Source organism: Marmota marmota, unplaced genomic scaffold, assembly GCF_001458135.2.
Source record: "Marmota marmota marmota unplaced genomic scaffold, marMar, whole genome shotgun sequence".
In the NCBI taxonomy this organism is placed as follows: Eukaryota; Metazoa; Chordata; class Mammalia; order Rodentia; family Sciuridae; genus Marmota; species Marmota marmota.
In genome coordinates, this window is record NW_025999900.1 from 7,353,678 (window position 1) to 7,374,136 (window position 20,459).

The following is a 20,459-nucleotide window of genomic DNA, read 5'->3' on the forward strand; positions in this document are numbered from 1 at the left end:
AGACAGAGAGAGAGAGAGAGAGAGAGAGAGAATGAGAGAGAGAGAGAGAGAGAATGAGAGAGAGAGAGAGAGAGAGAAGAGAGAGAACTTTAGCCCAAATAGATCCTGCTTAGTGAATGAACTTTTCCCCAGATCCTGGTACTTTTACATTACTACATAAGCCTGTAGTGTAAAGTACTGAATGGTGCCAGAGAGACCTTGGAAAGGATAATGACTTCCTCAGAGCTCCCTATTTACAGTTTCTATCCTGGCCCCAAGTAAGAATCCCCCACTTCCATCCAGAAAGCTATACTGTCTACCCCTTTTTCCATCTTCTCTCGTACTCCAGAGAAAGGAATACCATAGCCTGATGTTTTTCATAATCAGGAAATTCTTTTTCTAATGTCTTACCTTGACTTTATCCTGCTATGTCACCAGATTTAATCACAATCTCTTCTGTATGCAGAAAGAAAAAGGTTGTTTTGAATGGGGCAGAATTCAGAAGCCAGATTTGCCCAACTTGCTAAGTATATGGCAAATTCAGGTTATTAATTAAAGAGTATGAACTATTGCACTGGTGGTCCTTTCTGGACATGGGAGGTAGGGTTTTGTTGCCTTTACCTGCATTAGGTAAATTGGCTCTTTTTCAAGGAGACAGGAATTATGAAAAACAGACATGAGTCTTTGCCTGTTCCAGACATAACTTTATGAATGCCCTGGTTACAGAACAGAGGATTCTAGGTCTTCTTGGGATTGTGTAAATAACATTCCAGCTTGGTGACTAGGTCAGCCCTGTTCTGAGAAGATAGATGGACTAATTTCTGTTCAGGAAGCATTCTTATGTTCTCAGGCCCTGGCATGCTCATTACCTCAATGATACCTTTCCCCCAGTGATTCTGGTATCCTGGGCTCCATCACTTCTCTTCCTAGTGGAACATACCCAAAAATATTCCTGGAGAACCTAATGACCTTTGGTTTGTACCCTAGGTAGTAAATCATGATAAATAAACTTTGTTTGTAGCTATCAGAGATATCACTAAGGACTGTCAAGTATTTCTAAATTGCATTAGAGGAAGCAAAATTCCTTGTGAATCAGTGTTGATTCATTCATTTTCATGAATTTTTTACCCACTTCTTAAAAGCCTATAGTTTATGCCTGTGGGTTTGTTTGTTTATTTTTTCCTCCAAATCTGTTTTAGATTTTATTTGGCATTCTTTCTGTAATACACCCTGAATTTGTGATTTGGTCTCTTATATACAGTATCATGAATTCGAGGCTCCTAGACCCTAGTTTTACTAATTCCAGTTAGAATTTTCAAGTAGATAAAGAAGTTAGAGCCACATTTGTCGTTTCCTTATAATAACTAAAAAATCCAGTCCTTTACATTTTGTCAGTGTCAACAGGAAGTGGCTGGGAGGACAAATGCTATTATTTTGCATTTCTTTGGTAATGGGAGGATTTAGTTGGCTCTTTGCTCTTGGTTGATAAGGTCAAATGCAGGCCACTGGTCACAAGAAGAACTAGGGGCAAAGTGTGGCTGGATCAGTGACAGTCTATCAACTCATATCCTATTAGATGGGTCAGTGATGTTATCTTAATCTATGAAGGACAACTTGTACTATCATTACTAATCAATCAGAGGCAGACTTAAATGCCTTTGAATCATATTTTCAAACAATAATTAACAATTAATGTTAAATATTACCAGTGTAAAAATGACCAAAACAAGCAAAAGGACATACATTTAATTACACTATAGAAATAAGCATGCTTTGGGGAATGAGTTGTTCAATTTGTGACCCAATAACTAGAATGAAATTTGATGTAAAAAACATGTCTCTGCCTGATGGCCTTATCTTGCCTCAGCAGAGGGCAGGCTTAGTGATTCCGTGAGGCTTTCCTGTGGTCTTACTTCATGACCAAGTACTGAAGCCATGTGAAGATAAGCCTTTTCAGTGATATGTACACAAACAATACTTTAAAGCCAGGCTTTCAGGTAATAACACCAAAAAAATATTTTCTTATGATTCTACTTACTTGGAAAGTGTGCCTGGTCATTATAGGACAGTCATACCTGTGGGACACCAGCACCTTGGAGAAGATATCAAGTATAATTTTCTGTTTGTTGGAGTTTTTTTAGTCCACAAGTAGAAGCTGCTACACCAAGGGATCAAGGTTATGGAATAAAGATTATGTTTCATCCCGTTTCTATGACATTGAGCTCTACACCAGGGCTCTTCAATGTGAGGCTTAGTCTGGGATCACAGGGCCTGGAAGGAGGTCAGGTCAAGCTGAACAATCTTCAATCTGATTAACCCAAGAGCTGAACTGAAGGGAAGGAGTCCTCCTGGCTGATTTTTTTCTATACACCCTGGAAACTGTGTAAAATTATATAACTAAAAAAGAAGTCTCCTTATCAGGTCACAAGCCAAGTTAATTCTCTTGTTTATCTGCTTCAGTATTTGGGAAAACCCTCTTGAGAAACTGGGAAGCATTTTCTTTTGGATTAATTTAGCCTTTTTTTCCATTGGACTTTCATTTACCATTGTCCTACTCTGCTTCAATCCTGCTCCACCCTTTTTGCAACATTTTTATTCTTATCAAAGACATGTCCTTAGAGTAGCATTAAAGTGACCTCTACTAGTTTTGTTGTTGTTGTTGTTGTTGCAATTGTTTTAAATAATCAAAAATATATCTGGATCCATGATGTACATGGCATGGGGATGCCAGGAAGGAGAAGACACAGTTCTGGCCCTCAAATTGCTTCCAGTGTAGGGACGAAGATGATACATATATACAGACTCGTGAACAACCAAATACAGTACAGGAGTTAAAGAACTTAAGGAATATTGAAATATAGTCACAAGGAAGCATTTTATTTTTTATCTAATGAATGGTTAAAAAAAGTACATACTTTGAATCCTAAGGAAGGTGAAACTATCAAAGATACCTTGAGTCTTTCTAGAAGGTGGGACCTGAGTATCACCTTAAACCAAGGGAATCTCAAACCTCACTGCATTTCAGACTCATCACAGAAGCATTTATAAAATACTAATACCTGGCCACCACCCTGACCAATGAAATTTAAATTTCTGCCAGGGATGGGGTAGGAGCCCATGCATCAATGTTCATTTTATTTATAAGGCTAGCCTAAGTGATTGCAATGTGCAGCCAAGGTTGAGAACCCCTGCCTTAAATAATAGATGCCCGTAGTTCGTCAGAAAGGGGACATGCTGGGCAGGTGAATAGCCAAAAGAAAATTAGGAAAGTGGACACATCCTCAGGTGGCACAGGCTGGGTTTTACCTTGTAACCAGAGCAAAGGGTTCGAGCACTCATTCACTTGATAAAACTTTATTTAATCCTTTCTTGTCTGCTAGTTCTTGTATAAGATGCTAGAGAATCAAAGGACAAAGAAAGGTAGTTGATAACCTCTGGCTGTTCACAATCTACTTGGGGAAACATAAGCATGTGAACAGTATATGCTCTAAGAGTATCAAGAATTAAGCATAGAGGAGGTAGAGGGCCCTACTATTAAAGAAGGTTCTGGAGTGTTGAAGGAGGCAGCAGCATGGAAAGTGGATTGGCCAAGGCTTGCATTTGGGAAGCTCTCATTGAGCTAGGTACCTTGTGATGAGGGAGGGACTGGGAAAAGCTTATACTTGAAAGAATGATGCAAAACCCTGATGAAATATTCATAATATTTCTCATCAAAATCTCATGAAGTCTGTTCCTACAAACCACATAAGGGATTATATAAATTTTGAAGTACCCTAGAAGGAATAATGAAATAAATTAATCCTGACTAAGCCTCACACCCTCTTGATGAAATAAATATTATAACTCTCCTATTTCAACAAATTGGAAAGAGTTGACTTTTTCATATAGGAGGTTTATTTAAGTGGGTTTTATAATAATATTTTCATCTTCTATTTAGAAGGCACCCTGAAGCTAAAGAACGCTTGGGGGAAATCTGAGCTGTTGAAAGAAGTAGATACACCAGTAAATTACTGATAGGACCAACATTCTTCCTCCATCTCCTGATCCTTACTTGTATCCATGGGCTTTTGTTAAACTCTCAGGTTGTTTTGCATCTTGGAAATATTCAGTTTTTATTTTCTGGTGCTTTGATCCTCTTGGTGTCCATTTGGTATTTTCAAAGACTCAAACACCATCACTATGGATACTTTCCTGACACCCAGTGTTAATCAGCCCCTCTTCCTCAAGTTGTACCTGGTACTTGTCTTTATTCTTAAACATTTAAACCCTGAATTATGAGCCCCTTCAGGTCTATGACTGAATTTTTATTCGTGTACCCTCAGAAGTAAGGATAATGCTTAACACTTATATATTTGATATGCTTATTTGGCAGAGAAAAAGAAAGAAATTCCTTGTATCTATATGTAAACCCAGTCTACTTTTCTTTCTTTATGTGTTGGAGGGGTGGTATTGAGGATTGAACTCTGGGGCACTCTACCACTGAGCTATATTCCCAGCTCCTCTTATGTTTTTTATTTTATAGTTGTAGATGGACAGCATATCTTTATTTGTTTAGTTCTTTATGCAGTGCTAAGGATTGAACCCAGTGCCTCACACATGCTAGGCAAGCACTCTGCCACGGGGCTACAGCCCCAGCTTCTCTTTTATTTTTTTATTTTGAGATAGGGGCTTTCTAACTTGCTCAGGCTCATCTTAAATTTGTGATCCTTCAGCTTCCAGAGTTACTAGGATTACAGGTGTGTAGTCTTTTACACGCCTGACTGTTAACCCACCCTTGAGGAAGGACACATTGCTGATTTAGAATCAACTCTTACCCATAGGAATTGAGTTTTACAGTCTAATCTTCCCTGTAATGCATTAGTAATTGTCAGTAAAAGAGTTTAGCATAAAATCTTGACAATTACAAGCAGATATCTGTATAGAAATAGCATAAGAATACTGAATATAAGAATACGTTTATGCAGAACCAGTCTGCTGGGGGCTATGAGTGAATGGGAACCAGATTTTTTCACAAGAATCCTTTTCACAGGAATTCCTTTGTGTAAATGAGCCAGGGTCCTAAACATAGACTGAAGCCTAGGAGGGAGGGTTTCTGCATCCACTTTCAAAAATAGATGGCATGTGGACTTTGGCAGACAGGGCAGAAATCTTTGTTGCAATCTTCTAGAAGTCTTAACTTCCCCTTTCTGTGGTTGGGAAGGCTTAATGAATGACAGAATAATCAAAGAAAAAATGATTAAAATTTTCTCCCAGGTAAGCTGAAACGAAGATTTGGAGTGGAATACCAGGCTTATACCCGTGTTCACCCAAAGAGAGACACCACAGATGTTTTACCTGATATAAGCCACCCTGTATGTCTCCTTACTCCCAGGTTTCTCTAAAGAGGGATCAGGCTTAGTTGCCCTAACTCAGATATGAATCCCTTTTCCTAAGCAGAATGATTCCAAATTAACATGTACTCTTGTTTTCTCCTCCAGCTCATCTGCTGTTTTTAGTCAGGGAGACTTCTGTGTGGGTGTATGTGCACGCTCATGTGTGTGTGTGTGTGTGTGTGTGTGTGTGTGTGTGAGAGAGAGAGAGAGAGAGAGAAAGAGAGAGCGCACACCTGGATTCAGCCAAAGGTGAGTTTGGCTGTGTTGCAGAGATAGAAGAAAATCCTTTTTAAGAAGAATTATCTGCAGAAATAGCAAAGGGAACATAGAATCCCAGCCAAGTAAATTGCCTTGGGTATAAATATTTCTTCTTTTTCCAGATCTGCTTAAGTGCAGAATCAAAGCCTCTGCCACTCTCTTCCATCAGAAGTGTTCTAACAGGTGTTGAACAGATTGGGAAAAAGGTGATTTTGAAAGGATTCTTTTCTCAGGTCACCAGGCAAATGTATTGAAATCTGAGGAAATCCCACCAGACAAGCATGTAGCAACCACAAATGAATGCAGTGAGTTGGTAACTCAGCAGAGCATAAGATGGGCTGCATCAGAAAAGGAACAACACTCCTGTTTCTATCTCTACATTTGAGACAAGAATATCTATATCTTTCCTACCACCTACAAATGAATTCAATGGGGCTCCCTTTTAAAAAAGTCCATGTGCCCATGAAATCATCATCTCTGAATGGGCTTCAGTAAAATTCAGTAAACAAACAGATCATTTTTTAAAAAACCTTTTTGCAGTACTGGGAATTGAACTCAAGGCCTCATGAATACAAGGCAAATGCCCTACCACTGAGCTACATCCCTAGCCCAAGAGAGCTATTTCTTAAGAAAGGTGTTTTTGAAAATACATAGGTACAATTGCTCCCTTGCCTCAGCTGGGGGTCTCTCTTCTGATGCTTCAACTGTGATAGAATATGTTCCTTCACCAGAGAGGAATCAGTCTTTATTAGGAGAGTTTGATACCTTGGGGACCAAGAAAAGTTTAAATAAAAATAAAAGCAAAATATTTTTATTGAAGGGTTATAAAATTAATGGTTACCAGGCTGGGGATATAGCGCAGTTGGTAGAGTGATTGCCTTGCATGCACAAGGTACTGGGTTCAATCCCCAGGACCACACACACAAAAAAGTTGCCTCCATTTCAAAAAGGGAAAAAAATAGACACTTTAACATCAAAAGGCAGGACAGATGGATCTGTGAATAAAGAACATATGGTTTAATGTATTTAAAGTGAATATGTTTACTTTTATGGCAGACTTATTACATGTCCTTATTTCTGTCCTTAAGGATCATGATCTCTGACCATCAGGGATCAAATGGCAGGTCTACTCACAAGTGTTTGAAAAGTGATTTCCCCTGAAATGAGCCACTCATTTCACCATCTTAGTCATTCTCTTCCAGCTCTGATTAATTTTATTTTTACATACTGTTGGTTCTAAATCTCCTTATGCTATGATCCTCCCAGCTCTAACTTGCTAAGTAAACTAGGCCAAATACCTGCATGAGAGATTTTTAGAGAAATCTGAGCTGTTGATAGAAGTAGAAGAGACACAGGGCTTTGGAACAAAATGGAGGACCCTATTTGTCTGGCTAAGAAATAAAAATGTTTGCAGTGGGAAACAGCTACAAGATCTCTTGAACAAGGCAGTGACCTGAGAGTCAAGGACAATGAAAAGTATTTGGCTCATTTGGGAATGACAGTTGGACAGGATGCTGTATTTTAGCCTTGATTCTTTAGCTATGAGTGGAAAGAAAATGGGGCAAGTTGTTGATTGGGAAAGTAAAAAGTGAAGAAGGGTTCAATAACTGCATAAACTATGGACCGACTTTTAAACAAATCAGCACTTTCACTACAATAAGAACATTTAGAATAACAGTATCCCATTTGAGATACCTCCTAGTGATCTCCTAACCCAGGGACTCTTATCTAAAGAGATCCCCGGTCCTGCCTCCAATGATGAATTCAGTAAGAGTGCGGCCAAGCCCAGAATCTGCAGTTTTTAGCACTTAGGGTGATTCTCATGTGGATGGTTGGTCCTTAGTCCTGTAATCTATTCTAACCCCTTCATTTTACAGATGGGGGTAAACAGTTGGGGTTAAATTATCTACTCAGGATCAGACAGTAAGTAGAAAAAATGGAATTGGAATTCAGTTCTCCCAGTTCCTAACCTGTTGCTATTTTCACTTTATCTGATGATAGTAGGAGCAATAGTAGGAAGACTCTGGGCAAAAAAAAGTCTCCAAACCCAACCAAATTATTGGGTTTGCAGGTGATGTGATTTTTATATCCCCTAAGACTTTCAATAGCTCACAAAAAAAGATTCTGCAGAAATCTGCAGAAAAAATTTTTTTTAAAAAAAGTCCTATCTCACCCCAATTGCTATGTATTTCAAGATAAAAGTCAACTTAAAATTCTTGAGTCCATTCATGTGACTAAGTGACTTTTTCCAGGTTGAATTCACAATGAGCATAAACTTCCCAATCAAGTGACTTTTCTTATAGACAACATGGCTGCCGGTCTCCTACAAATGTCATTTGAGTTCATGGAGTAGCACCCTTAAACCCTGAGATTCCAATTGCCCATTTTAATAGGCTCAAGATATGCCATGATTCAGGAGAACCAGAGTTTTCTGGCCTTTTGTTTGTCTGATCTTCTTAGCATGGGAGAAACTTTGTGGTAATCACATTTTTGAGTCTCTGCATCTTTATTTGAAAAGGCAGAGCAAGACAGAGGAAAGGAGACAGGAGGCCACTTGTGTGCGACCCATTTCCTACTATCTCAGTGTCCATTGGTTAGTAGTGAAGAATATTTCCTGATACCAGTACTCCAGGCAATACAAATTTAGAGCCTTCTTTATTTTCTGGGGATGGAATGGAATTAGCCTTTATTAAGTGCTTACAGGGTGGCAGGTGAGACTTTCACAGGTATTATTTCCGTTAATCCTTACAACACCCTTCCCAGACACCTTATCTTTATTTTTACAGATAGAGAAACCGGGCTGAAAGATTAAAAAAAAGAAAGAAAAAAAAAAAAACTTGTTGTCAATAGTAGTATCAAGGTTTGCATCTAAGTTAGTATAGCTTCAGAGCCCAAGTTCTTTTTGCCATATACCATGTTCTCTAAGATGTAATGGGATTTTGTTTTTGTTCTTTTAATCTTTTTAAAAATAAAATGAGGTGCTAGAAAATGAAGTCTTAACGATTCTTTTGGCTTGATGGATGGTCCTTACTATCTTTCTCTCTGCCTTCTCCCCAAAGATGACTAGATCTAGAATGTCATTTAGCTTACCTGCAAAGCTTACTAAATTACATATGAAAATGGCATTCCCTACTGCAGGACAGGGACATGAAAGGAAGGAGACAATGAGCTGCTGCTTGTTTTTTCTTTGGTTCTTGGCTTTGTTTGACTTGGAAATACTCCTGTCATGTGACTATGGTCCAGAAATGCTCTTTGCTCTGTCTGTGTATGTGATTTGGTCACACATGGGCCAAGGTAGGTCTGGCTTAGAGCACTGTGTTCTGGCTGTTGTTCTTGGGAAAGAATCCTGATGGTAAGGCAGTGCACAGCCTAGGACTGTGGTCTCTGCTTCTCTCCTGAGGGTGCTATGGCTGGGGGGTGCACAGCACAGTACAATACTGGTTTGCATTTCTAGTCCTTTCTCAAGATCATTGCTGGGCAATGGGTAGAGTTGTGGGGCTTCAGGCCCTTCTAGTATCTTAATAGCTTATGAAGTTAGGGGCAGGGGACAGGGATGCAGACAAAGAATGGAAGTGTGAAAGAAAATGAATCAAATAAAAGCGTTCAATTTGAATTTGTGTAAGATCTATTATGTACCATGACATTTTATGATATGTTTTATATTGTCCAATGCATGATTGATTGTCAAATGCAATAGAAGTCATTGGGCTTTCCTGATTTCTCCTGGTCTAAATAATCTGAAGTTTTCACGTCCCATAGAGTTGACTTACTCCTTCTCCCCATTAACTTTCCTCCTACCCTTTTGCCTAGCTCCCTGTCCCCAGTGGTTCCTGGCAACTGCCTTCAAGTTAAAATGCTTGAAACAGAGGTTTTTCCACTTAGGGTCTTTTTCTAGAAGTTTCCCTTCTTGGCTTGGCAGAATGTTAGAGTTCTGGCATCTTGGACAAAGACCATGTGTGCTTTTGAGTCTTGGACTCCTGTTTTATTGTTACCTAAGGGACTATGATTTTGAGAACACCTTTGGAGAGCCAAGCTGCAGTGGTTGTACCCCACTGCTTATTTTCTCAACCCTCCTTTCAAAGTTGGCAATGAGAGATTGAGCTGGGATTATGATCCACACACACTCACCAAATTCTTCTCAGAGTGTCAAACTTCCAGAAAGAAACACATCTTTACAAACTAGAAACTTATAATCAAGGCGCCTGGTGTATCTGAGAATTGGGAACAATCCACCCAAAGCCCCCACAGCCCTGGCCCTCTGGTTGCTTTTCTTTGTCTACCAAGCATTTATTGAGAGTTTCCTTTGTGCCAATTACTCTGCCAAGTACTTTATGGGCACTTTCTTGTTCAAGCCTCACAACAACTCTATGAGGTAGGTATTAATAGGTATGCTTTATAGATGACTACATTGAAGTTTATAGAGCTTTAAATTTTTGCTCTAAATCACATGACTTTTAAGGTAGCAAAGGCAGAATTTCCTTCTCCTTTGCCCCCATCCCCACCCCAGTCACATACATACACTCCCTATTCAGCATTCCTGGGTTCTTAACTTTGATCTGACAAGAGTCCCATCTTAATATAAGGTTATTTATGCATGTGACTTGGAGATAATTTCTTCTTTTAAACTATGGGGTGGTAGGCTCCTAATATTAGGTAGAATGCTTCCTTCAACGAGTGGAATGCCCTGTTGTTCTGAGAACTGTTTCAATCTCTGTTAAATAATCATTAGTTATAACTATAACTGTGTAGCTCTGTATGGCAACAGAACCTTCTCAAGAAAGAATGGGCTCCACAGAACTTGATCCCCCGACTCTTGCCATTCAGCTAGACATCCTGGCCCTTCCTCCCTCAGCTTCCAAGCTCTGGCCTTTCTAGTCAATGTCTTTTCATGTAATGGGTTTGGTTTCAGTGTTCTCCCATTTACTGTCAAAGAAGAGAGATTCTATGGAGTCTTGCTCACAGTGTGGCAGACCTATGCTTGTCTGTCCAGGTTTCCTCCAGTGAAAAGCAGCAGGGCCTGGGAAGTATCATGGTGTACCCCAGAGATATATCCCTTCCTTTGTGAATGATAGAGAATGACATATTAATAATATCTATGCCTTTACTTTTTCCTTGCCAATTCACTTTCCCACATAGCAACAAATATTGGAGTTTTCCTCTAAATCTTTTCTGAATTCTCTGTTCTCTGAAAGTACTACTCCAGTGCCCTAGTGAAGACTCAGTCAATGTCTAGTGAAATGGGAAAACTTCTGATAGTTCCATGTTCTTTTACTGGTTCTTCCTTAAAACAGAAAGGTTTATCAGGGTCAACATGGCCCCTAACCCTTCAACAGCTGTGCTTATGCCAAACTGTTCTCTCATATTTGTAGCTATTTATACAGTGTTTTTTCCAGACATACTGTCCTATATTGACCTGCGTTGGAATGTTAGGTTCTTCCTTTGATCTCTATTTTCTACTTGTGCCCCATTCTGGCACTGGTCTTGCCTTTTTATACCACCCCCCCATCCCTTCACCCCATCCCCCACCCCCAGTGACTGGCTCTGCTAAGGATCTGTCAGCATTTGATCCCACTGATTTGAGAAGGTCAGTCCTTTTCAGGAGCTGCCTGTAATATTAGTTTGAATTAAAATGCAGTCTCTATGACCCCACTGCTTAAGGGATCTTTCTACATGTTGTGATGGTTCAAAGGCAATTATTTTCCAAGAAAACTCAGAGAGATAAGTTGAATGAGGGACTGCCATGGCATCTTTGAAGGCTTGGTCACTTTTTCATCTCCTAAAATCTAATATTTTCCCTCAGTTAAGAAAAAGTTTATGTTATAGTTTGAATGTGTCCCCCCCAAAGCATGTGTTCAAAACTTAGTGGCCATTGTGACAGGGTTAACAGATGGGACCTTTAGGAGGTAGTTAGAGATGAGGGCTCTGCCCTCATAAATGAATTAGTGCTGTTAGGGTGGGAGTGGATTCCTTGTAAAGATGAGTTTCTCTCCCTCCCTCTCTTTGTCCTTCCACCACATGATGACATGAGGAAGACCTTTGCCAAACAGAGGCCCCTCAACCTTGGCCTTGCCAGCCTGCAGAGCTATGAGAAATAAACTTATATTCATTATAAATTGCCCAGTGTGTGGCACTCTGTTACAGAAGCACAAAACAGACTAAGGCAGTACACATTACAGCTTGAAATCTTTAGGAACAAGTCTTGTACAAATGGTAATTATAATAGTGCCTTTGTCTGTGCTGAAACCAAGACACGAGTCCTCTTCTAATTCTTTGGTCTTCATTCAGACAAAACCATTAAGTGTTCTTTGTGTTGGACACCACTCTTCTCCCATCCCTCCTTTCTCCCCCCCCCCACCTTTTAAATCTTTTTCAGGTAGATAATATGTGCTAAATATTGGGAAATATGAAGTCAAATGAAGCCCATCCTCCTGTCCTAAATTACCATACTATTACAGGAGAATACCTAGGAGACAGAAGCAGACATATAAATAAATACAAGAAGGTATTGAGGGAACTGTAGAGAATACAGTGTGGGCATCAATATTGGGCTGGTTAAATTCCTAGTAGTGAAGGGATAGTTAGAGAAGGATTCAGAGGAAGGGTGAGAACTAGACAAAACTTAAAAGGCAATTTGGTATTGCTAGGTAGATTGGGCCTGGGGAAACCATGAGTAGAGGCCCTGAGATGGGAACTGCCAAGGGTAGCTACATTGAAGGTCGTGTCTATGCAACATCTGGATGGGGAGAGAGTGGGGCCTGTCATTTAAGCAAGGAAAAGAAGGGTATACCAGATTTGATTGCAGAGGTTCTCAGAAGCCCCAGTCATGGCAATAACATCCGATTTGCACTTTCAAGGCTCTCCTGTACAAGTTTGCCATCTGGATTTAGAGGGATTAGAAATAGGATCCATGGGAATGAGGGCCTAAGGAGACAGTGACCATGGAGGTAGAGAGGAAGGAAGAGATATGAGATGGCAAGGAAGCAGGATTAATAGCCCTTAAGAGAGAGAAGAAGGAAGGGGATGGTTCTGATGCAGTAGGTGAGTAGATGAGGTCATTGCCCACTGAAATGGGCTGGTACAAGAGAAAGAGCAGACCCAGGAGGGGAGGCAACAGCTGACTCTGCTTGACACACGTGTTTCCCTGATTATATAGCACAGTATGGTTACTTTCATTCTTCCACTCTGAATTAAATGACTGCCATCAGGAATTAGTTTGGAGATCCAAAATGATTTCTCATAATTTACACAGAATCATGAGTGAAAATTGTCTTCCCCCTGACTCCTACCACTGTTTCCAGCCCATTTTTCCTTTCTTCCTTTTTCACCCTCAATACTGTTTCTTTCAGAACCCTGGTTTCTGTACAGAGACAGTGTTATCAGAACATGTGAAAAATGAAAAGTTTGGAGATACCTGCTATGGAAAGGGAAGAGTACAAACTATTTGTGGTAAAACCCTTTAACTCAGGGAGGAGAGGGCCCTATTGATAGCCATGTCTCCCTCCCACTGAATTTTGGCAAATTTAAAATCCAAGGCTGTGGCATCAGTAGCTAATTTGGAGAACCAATAGTTTAGACTTAAATATTTTCTGAAAGATACCCATCTGCAAATTGAGAATCAATCAGTAATTCCTGCTTTGTGGGTCATGCCAAGTCAATGGCTTATTTGTTCTTAGATCCACTCCCCTGTCCTTCCCTGGTCTGCTTGGTACCACAGGGAACTGACTCCTATATTTCCCAAGCTACCTTTCCATTGATTCTGGTTCATTTTGATCCCTGGGGGAAGGATGAAGGGAAGAAATATGAGAGAAGCCATGTATTTCTGTCCCTTCTCCACGCCTGCCTTTCGGTGGTGTCTTAGGCAGTGATTCTAGTTCCTCCTCCATGATCCCTTAGTTGTCCCAGGTCTAGTTGGGCAGCATCAGCCTCTGAGCTCCAGCAGTAGCACGTCTTTCTTGATTGTGGATGATAGTAGCTTCTTGTTGCCGAACTCTGGGTTGTCTTGCTGTCTTCTATTTTCCTTTCAGCTCTTCCAACATATTTGTGACTAGTTCCCCAAATTAAATTCTCTCTTGAACTGCCTGGGATGAATCCTGTTTTTTCTGATAGACCTTGACAAGTATGGGTCTTACATAAGCTCTCTGGCACGTGGCTAATATAGGAACCCAAATCTGTTCTTCCTTAGCCCTGTTCCCCAGAGGACTCATCTATGTACCATAGTTCCCCAGCCCTGTGAGTTGGGATTCTGGGCTGGGCTATCTTGGAGGGCAAACATTTTGCACAGTGCTTCCTGCATGGCATGAGAAAAGGAGCTCTTTTGGCTCAGTCTCCTTCCTGTAGGATTTTCCAAAACTTTCCAGATGTATCTAAGCTCAGGAAGCATTTTAATGGCTGGAAATAATGTCTCGTGGGGACTGGGAGTTGAGACCAAAAGGACCTCCTCTACAAGAGGTGCATTGAAATGTTCCAGGATCTGTGTGTACATATCCAAACTGCTCTTCCCTTGTGGAAAGAATAGCAGGCTCCCATCCTTTAATGAGTTCGTGTCATAGTAGAGACGTGATGACATAGCACAGAAGAACAGCTCTAAAGAATTCTCTCCAGGAAGGAAAGGATTGTTAAGTATTTAGTGATGCAGTTGGATTCTAATTTAGATGCCATCTCAGTTTCTATAAGGAGACTTCTATAAACTCCCTTCTTTGGGCCCCATTTGGCTAATAATAATGGTTGCAAGATTAAACTTAATCTTGTAGGGCCACTGTTACTGACTTAATGAATTGTAGTTTTCTGAGATTGTTATGAGGACAGACAACATCCGGCTGCAGAATACATTATTGGTTTTCTTCAAGCAGGTCATGGCTTTCACTGCCATGTCTCTCACTTCAAAGCCCACTTTCAGAAGGGATTCTGGGCAGGGTGCAGTGGTGCATGCCTGTAATCCCAGTGCCTCAGGAGGCTGATGCAGGAGGATTGCAAGTTCAAAGCCAGCCTCAGCAACAGCGAAGCACTAAGCAACTCAGTGAGACCCTGTCTTTAAATAAAATACAAAATAGGGCTAGGGATGTGGCTCAGTGATTGAGTGCCCCTGAGTTCAATCCTGGGTACCGCACCCCCACCCACTGCCAAATAAATAAATAAATAAATAAAGTCCAAAAGGGATTCTGTTGGGGGATGATTATTGCTCCCTTAAAATATTCATCAAAGTAAAGTAGAAACTGAGGATCCATACTCATATGCCTGCTCATATCCTTCAATGTTGGACCGAGAGGAAGAAAATGAATATGATTTCTAGTCTATGGAGACAAAGCCCCAGAAATGTTAAAGTTTTTTACATGTTCCGTCATTACAGAGAAAATCCGAAATTCCATCCTTTTGAAAATGACTTGAATCCAATGCCATATTGATTTATTTGGGTATTGTGTAGGAGGCTCACAAATTTTTTAACATAGTAATCACTAACCAGGATATTTTATGGTTATTTGATGACACATGGAACTTTCTAGACCTTAAGGTCAGGTATATATTTTATATTAAAGGAGAATGATTTTAATGAAGCAAGATTGAGTAGAATTTAAGGAAGCAGATAGAAGTGGGTGCTGTACACACATTTAACTACAATTTCTGGTATCTCTGAAATGTCCACACTATTCCCTTGATAGTTCTTTCTTCTGACCAATTTTCCTTTATTAGCCTGCAAAGGAGTCTCTGAAATGAATCACAGTTCCAGAATTACCATGGAAGGACTTTTGCATTTGAATGTATCAGAAATCTAAGATGCTCTTTAAATTCTTTGAGACATTAAGATGAATTCATGGACTCTAGAATGTTATACACATATAGCCACCATCTTCATCTCTAGATACCAAGAAAAATATTTTCCATTGCAAAAAAGATAAGGATATTTTATAATAAATTTCCAGCTCTGTATCTAATGAGTTATATAATCTTGGATAAATGATTCTGAGTCATGGGTTCTTCTGTAAGAGAGAGAAATGATCTAGAAGATGATTGTATTTTCTGGTTCTATGAAAAAGAAGCCATGTCATCATGCTCCACCTCCTCTACTATCTTATATAACAGGAATATCTTTCATTGTCTTTGGGAGCTTGCCATATTATTTGTTGTGCTAACCTGCAGAACGCAGTCCTTGCACTCTGCTTATTTGTTTGGCTGAAGACTTCTCTTGTGTTATTTCTTGACAGATGATCTTAGGAATACCTTTTGAAATCTACCTGCATAGCTTAAAAATTCAGATTCTGAGCCCTCCTAGACTGAATCAGCAGCTCTTGGGGCAGGTCGATAAGTCTGCATTTCTACATATCTGGGCCATTCTTAGGGAGACACAAAGTCTGAGATCTACTGCCACCTGATAGTACGTGTAATATTCTATGAGGAGGATGTCTTTGAGTCTCTCTACTTTTTGAGGGCAGTCTGCATAGTCCTGGCCTACTGCTACCTGGATGGTTTGGTCAGACCCTTTCATCCCTCTAGAACTTTTCTAATTTATGAGATCACTATTATTCCCATTTGTTACAGAACTGAGGCTCAGAAAAGTAGGGTGACTTATCCAAGTCTACGTAGTCATTAAGTGGAGCTGCAGCGAAGTAGGACTTAACTGAGGCTATAAACACATAAAAAATTGCCTGGGTTACTGCTCCCCCAAAGCCTCTGAAGGCCTGGGGCTCATCCAGTGTGCCACTTATTTACCCTGTGTTCCACTCTCCAGCAAAGGAAACTGGTTTTGGTTTCCTTAATGTTTACTTGGCCTCTTGCTTAAGCATTTGCCTTTCCTATTCAATAACAGTGAAAGGACCCAAAAAAAAAATCCCAGGGCTGGAAACATTTTGTTTCCTACAGAAAGAATATTTTGCAGCCAACTCTGTGGTTGAAAGTATTTTTCCTGTGGTCTAGGGATGGGTTGGATTCCATGTCTTCTTGGCCAGTGTCTGAGAGCTTAGCCTGTGGCTTCCCATCAAGACAGCACACAACACACTGTTTTTTAAATGAGTGTCTAGTAATGTTGAATGTGTACACGAGTGGACAAATAGGTCTATTTAGGTATAGACTGTGTACATAACCCTTAGGCCCTTTCGGGGCAGAGCGAACCTGGGAGTGATTTCCCACATGCTAGACACATGAACATAGCTTTTTAAGTTTTCATCACTCACACAACAACCAACCAAAGTCAGATACTGACAAAATGGAAGAGAGTGATATGTGAGCCTTATGTGGATTTGCAACTAATCAGAAAGCCAGGGAATCTGAGATTCTAACCTGTCACATTTCTTTCCATTTTCAAATGCTCAAAACTAAGACATGATGTTGGTTATATAAGATGGCAGGGTGGTCTGGTAGACACACACAAGATGGGAATTCTGGTTCTGCCTCCAGGTTGGCTGCTTTCAGAGTTCAATACACTGACCTTTGCTCAGCCTTGGATAACTCACTTCTTAACATCAGAAAAACAAAAAACATAAATTTATTTAAAACAAAAGTTAAACAGTTTTTGAAAAGCTTTGTGCTTCCAAGAATAAAAGCTCTTGTAGTGAAAGATAAATTTTTGAATTTTCAAACAGAATTCACAGATAAGAAATATTACTAGTGCTAGATACCATTTCTTTGCTCCAAATTTGGTTTTTAGTCATAATTTATGTTTCCAGTAAGACTTCACAGTGTGTGGTAGTGCCCAGAGCTTTGCAGCCTTATTCCCCATGGCCTAGGCTTAATGATTCTATTCCCCTACATACTTGTCAACTACCATGAAAATATGGATCTCTGTGCTTCCATTGCATATGGTATTAAGTGCAGTTACCTGTTGCCTGCTTTCCTGTCACACTAGCTGCTTGGCTAAACGCCCCCCATAGTGCCTGGCACAGAGCAGATACCTAACATGCATTTGTTGACTTAAGTGAAATAAACTTCTCCAAAGATGACAAGCTATTTGTAACTTCAGGATTCTCTAATGGGAAGTTCTGTACCTAGATTTTCAATTGGATACTTTTTTAGATCTCAGAGTATCATGACTTCCATGAAGGAAAGTTGCATTCACTGGATTTGGAGGGCACCATTTAAAGAAACAACCAAATTCCAAAGGTGGAAAGAATTGTAAACATTTTTGTTTGATTTTGAGACAAATGGTATTAGGGCATATTTGACAAACTATTGGAATAGAAATTGAACCATGAAGAATCTTTCATTCTAGGGAGACAGGTTGAGATAGATTTAGATTGGTGATATGGTCAGAAGGCTGCTCCTACCCTGGGATGTGGAAAAACTGGCCCATCCAAGTCAGCCTCATGGGAAAGGATGACCACAAAGAAATCAGGAATCATCAGTGGGGAAAACTGGCATTTGTTCCACTTTGTCACACAAGGCAATAGGATTGTTCTCATAGTAGGGCTGGAGTAGGGTGGAAGGAGTGGTGGTGATTTTAGTAAACTAGTTTTCTGATGACAGGGGTGAAGGGTATTTCTGTTTTTACCCTTAACAATGAGACAACAACCCAAATAACAGACTCCTTAGTACATTGAAATGCCAAAGCTAAATGAATTCATTGGGCTTTGTGGCTTTGGCTCTTGGCTAACAGACATATCCATGCATTAGGACCATAGCTTGGCAGTAAGCAAAGTGGCTGTGTGGGTCCTCAGGGAGCTCTCTGACTCTGTGGCTTTCTTTGATACATAATTGAACTTTGGCTAATTTTTCCTCTTATGGCTGTGTTTATGAAGTTCAGAGGTAGGCAGAGACCCTCATTATGGAATCCAAAGCCAAAAGTAACTAGAACTACAGGATGTTTTACCACATTCTGCTTTGCTTATAGCCTTAAGAGCTGGCCCATGAGGCTTACAACAAAGACGTAAGTGAGTGGAAGAGAATGCTGAATTCTTTTCCCACCTCCACGTGGCTCTCAATCTGTAAGATTGACCAGATCCTTTTAATTTCCCTTCCTTCAGAAGGAAAGACCTTTACTTGGAAAGTATCTATATATTACTAAGTTACTGGTTTCTGATGCAGTATTTTTTAACAACAATAGGTAATCTTTACGAGGTACTTAGCCATCTGAAACATATTAGTGATATAAATGCAATAAACTCATTTAATCATCACATCTTTGTAAGGTAAGTACTGTTATTCCCATTTTATACATGAGTCAAAAAGAGTTGTTAGTTGTTATTGTTCTTATTATTCTCCAACTTTAAGTTCAATTCTGCAAATGTATATTTAAATTGACTGACTTTCCTGAATCCCTCCCTCTTTCAGTCTACAACATTAGGCCACAGGTAATTAAACAATTAAAATTAGCATTCTTAATTGCTAGCCCACCTTAAATTATAACTGGGTCTGGATGTTTTCAAGTTGTATCTTCTTATTTTGGGAAACCTCAAATTAGAACCTGTCCAAAATCATGAATAGGTGTATAGAAAGTGAATTGGATATAACTTTCCTATGTACATATGCACGACCAGTGTAACTCCACATCATATACAACAACAAGAATTGGAAGTTATACTCCATGTATGTATAATATGTCAAAATACACTCTACTATCATGTATGTCTAAAAAGAACAAATTAAAAAAATAAAAAAAGAAAATGATTGACTTGATGAACAAGTGAGATTGTCCATCCTACCAAACTTACACAGTAGAGTGGAAACAAATGTGACGTTGGACTGAGAAGGTTTGTGGAATTAAAGGCAAGATCAAGCCAATAGACTCCAGAGGGGCTGAAGAGTGAGACTGTACACCATAATTTGCTATCTAAGTAGGGGCAATGCAACTTCTTTCTGACTCGTTTCTACTATAACCCTTGTGCTTTCCATAGCTGTCCCCAAGGAATGCCAATAACAACATTAACAGCTGCCATTTTTGTGCCAAGCACAAGAAAAACTGTATGAGCTGCTTGCTTATTTATTTATTTGTTTATTTGTTTGTTTAGTGGTAATGGGAACTGAACCCATAGCCAGGGGCAGGCTCAGCAAACACTGTTCCATTGAACTACATCCCCAACCCCAAACATCATATTTATATTATGCTATGAGATGGGTTTTTGCAATAACATTATGAAGTGACTGTTATTACCCTGAGTTTACTGATGGGAGAAATAGGTTCAGACAGATTAAGACATGTCCTAAAACTAAAACAATTAGTAAATTGTAGGAAAGGGAGTCAAATCACAACTCCAAAGTGACTTTTAGCCATTAGGTTGCTCATAACATAATAAACAGTGTGGTAGTCCTCTGGTATTTTTGCTTTGCCTTGATCTCCTACTCTTTCTTTTAGTACCTGCATTATGATCTTTCTGTAAGAAAACACCTTTCTTCAATGTTTAGCCCGTGTTGTCTAGGTAGGGCTGACTATACCTACTGGCTCCATGCCTGACCAAAGGAAGGATCATATTTCCTTTCTGCAGAGATTGTTTTGCAGTAATTGGTTGACCCAAGCTAAGCTGATTAAAGTAAACCCAAGACTGAGCAATCGGGATCCCTAAATCACTAAATCGAATGTAAGCATGGAGCTCCTAGTGGCCATTTTGCCACCATACAGAGGGAACCCACTTAAGGTTGACAATGAAGTCAACCCAGTATAAAACAAAGAGATATAATGTTCTGGGGGGAGGAGAGGAGGTTCTAAGGTCATAATATAAGGTTCTGGATCCAACTGAGCCTGAGGTCAGTCACTTATAAACATTCCAGTTATGTGAACAAATAGGTTCCCTATTCTATTTAGTCTCAATTGTATATCTGTTATTTCAAACAGGAAAAACAAACAAACAATAATACACACATTAGATGCTCACAGTGATATATAAATGTGAGGCCAGAAAGTTCTAATAATGAGAATCTTTATCATTA

The 20,459-nt window shown here is 39.7% G+C and overlaps 1 protein-coding gene across 5 annotated transcripts in view; it reads left to right on the forward strand.

The window, feature by feature from the left end:
• Rad51b (RAD51 paralog B) overlaps positions 1 to 20,459 on the forward strand; it is a 572,244-nt gene that overhangs the window by 526,627 nt on the left and 25,158 nt on the right. The window lies entirely within an intron of this gene.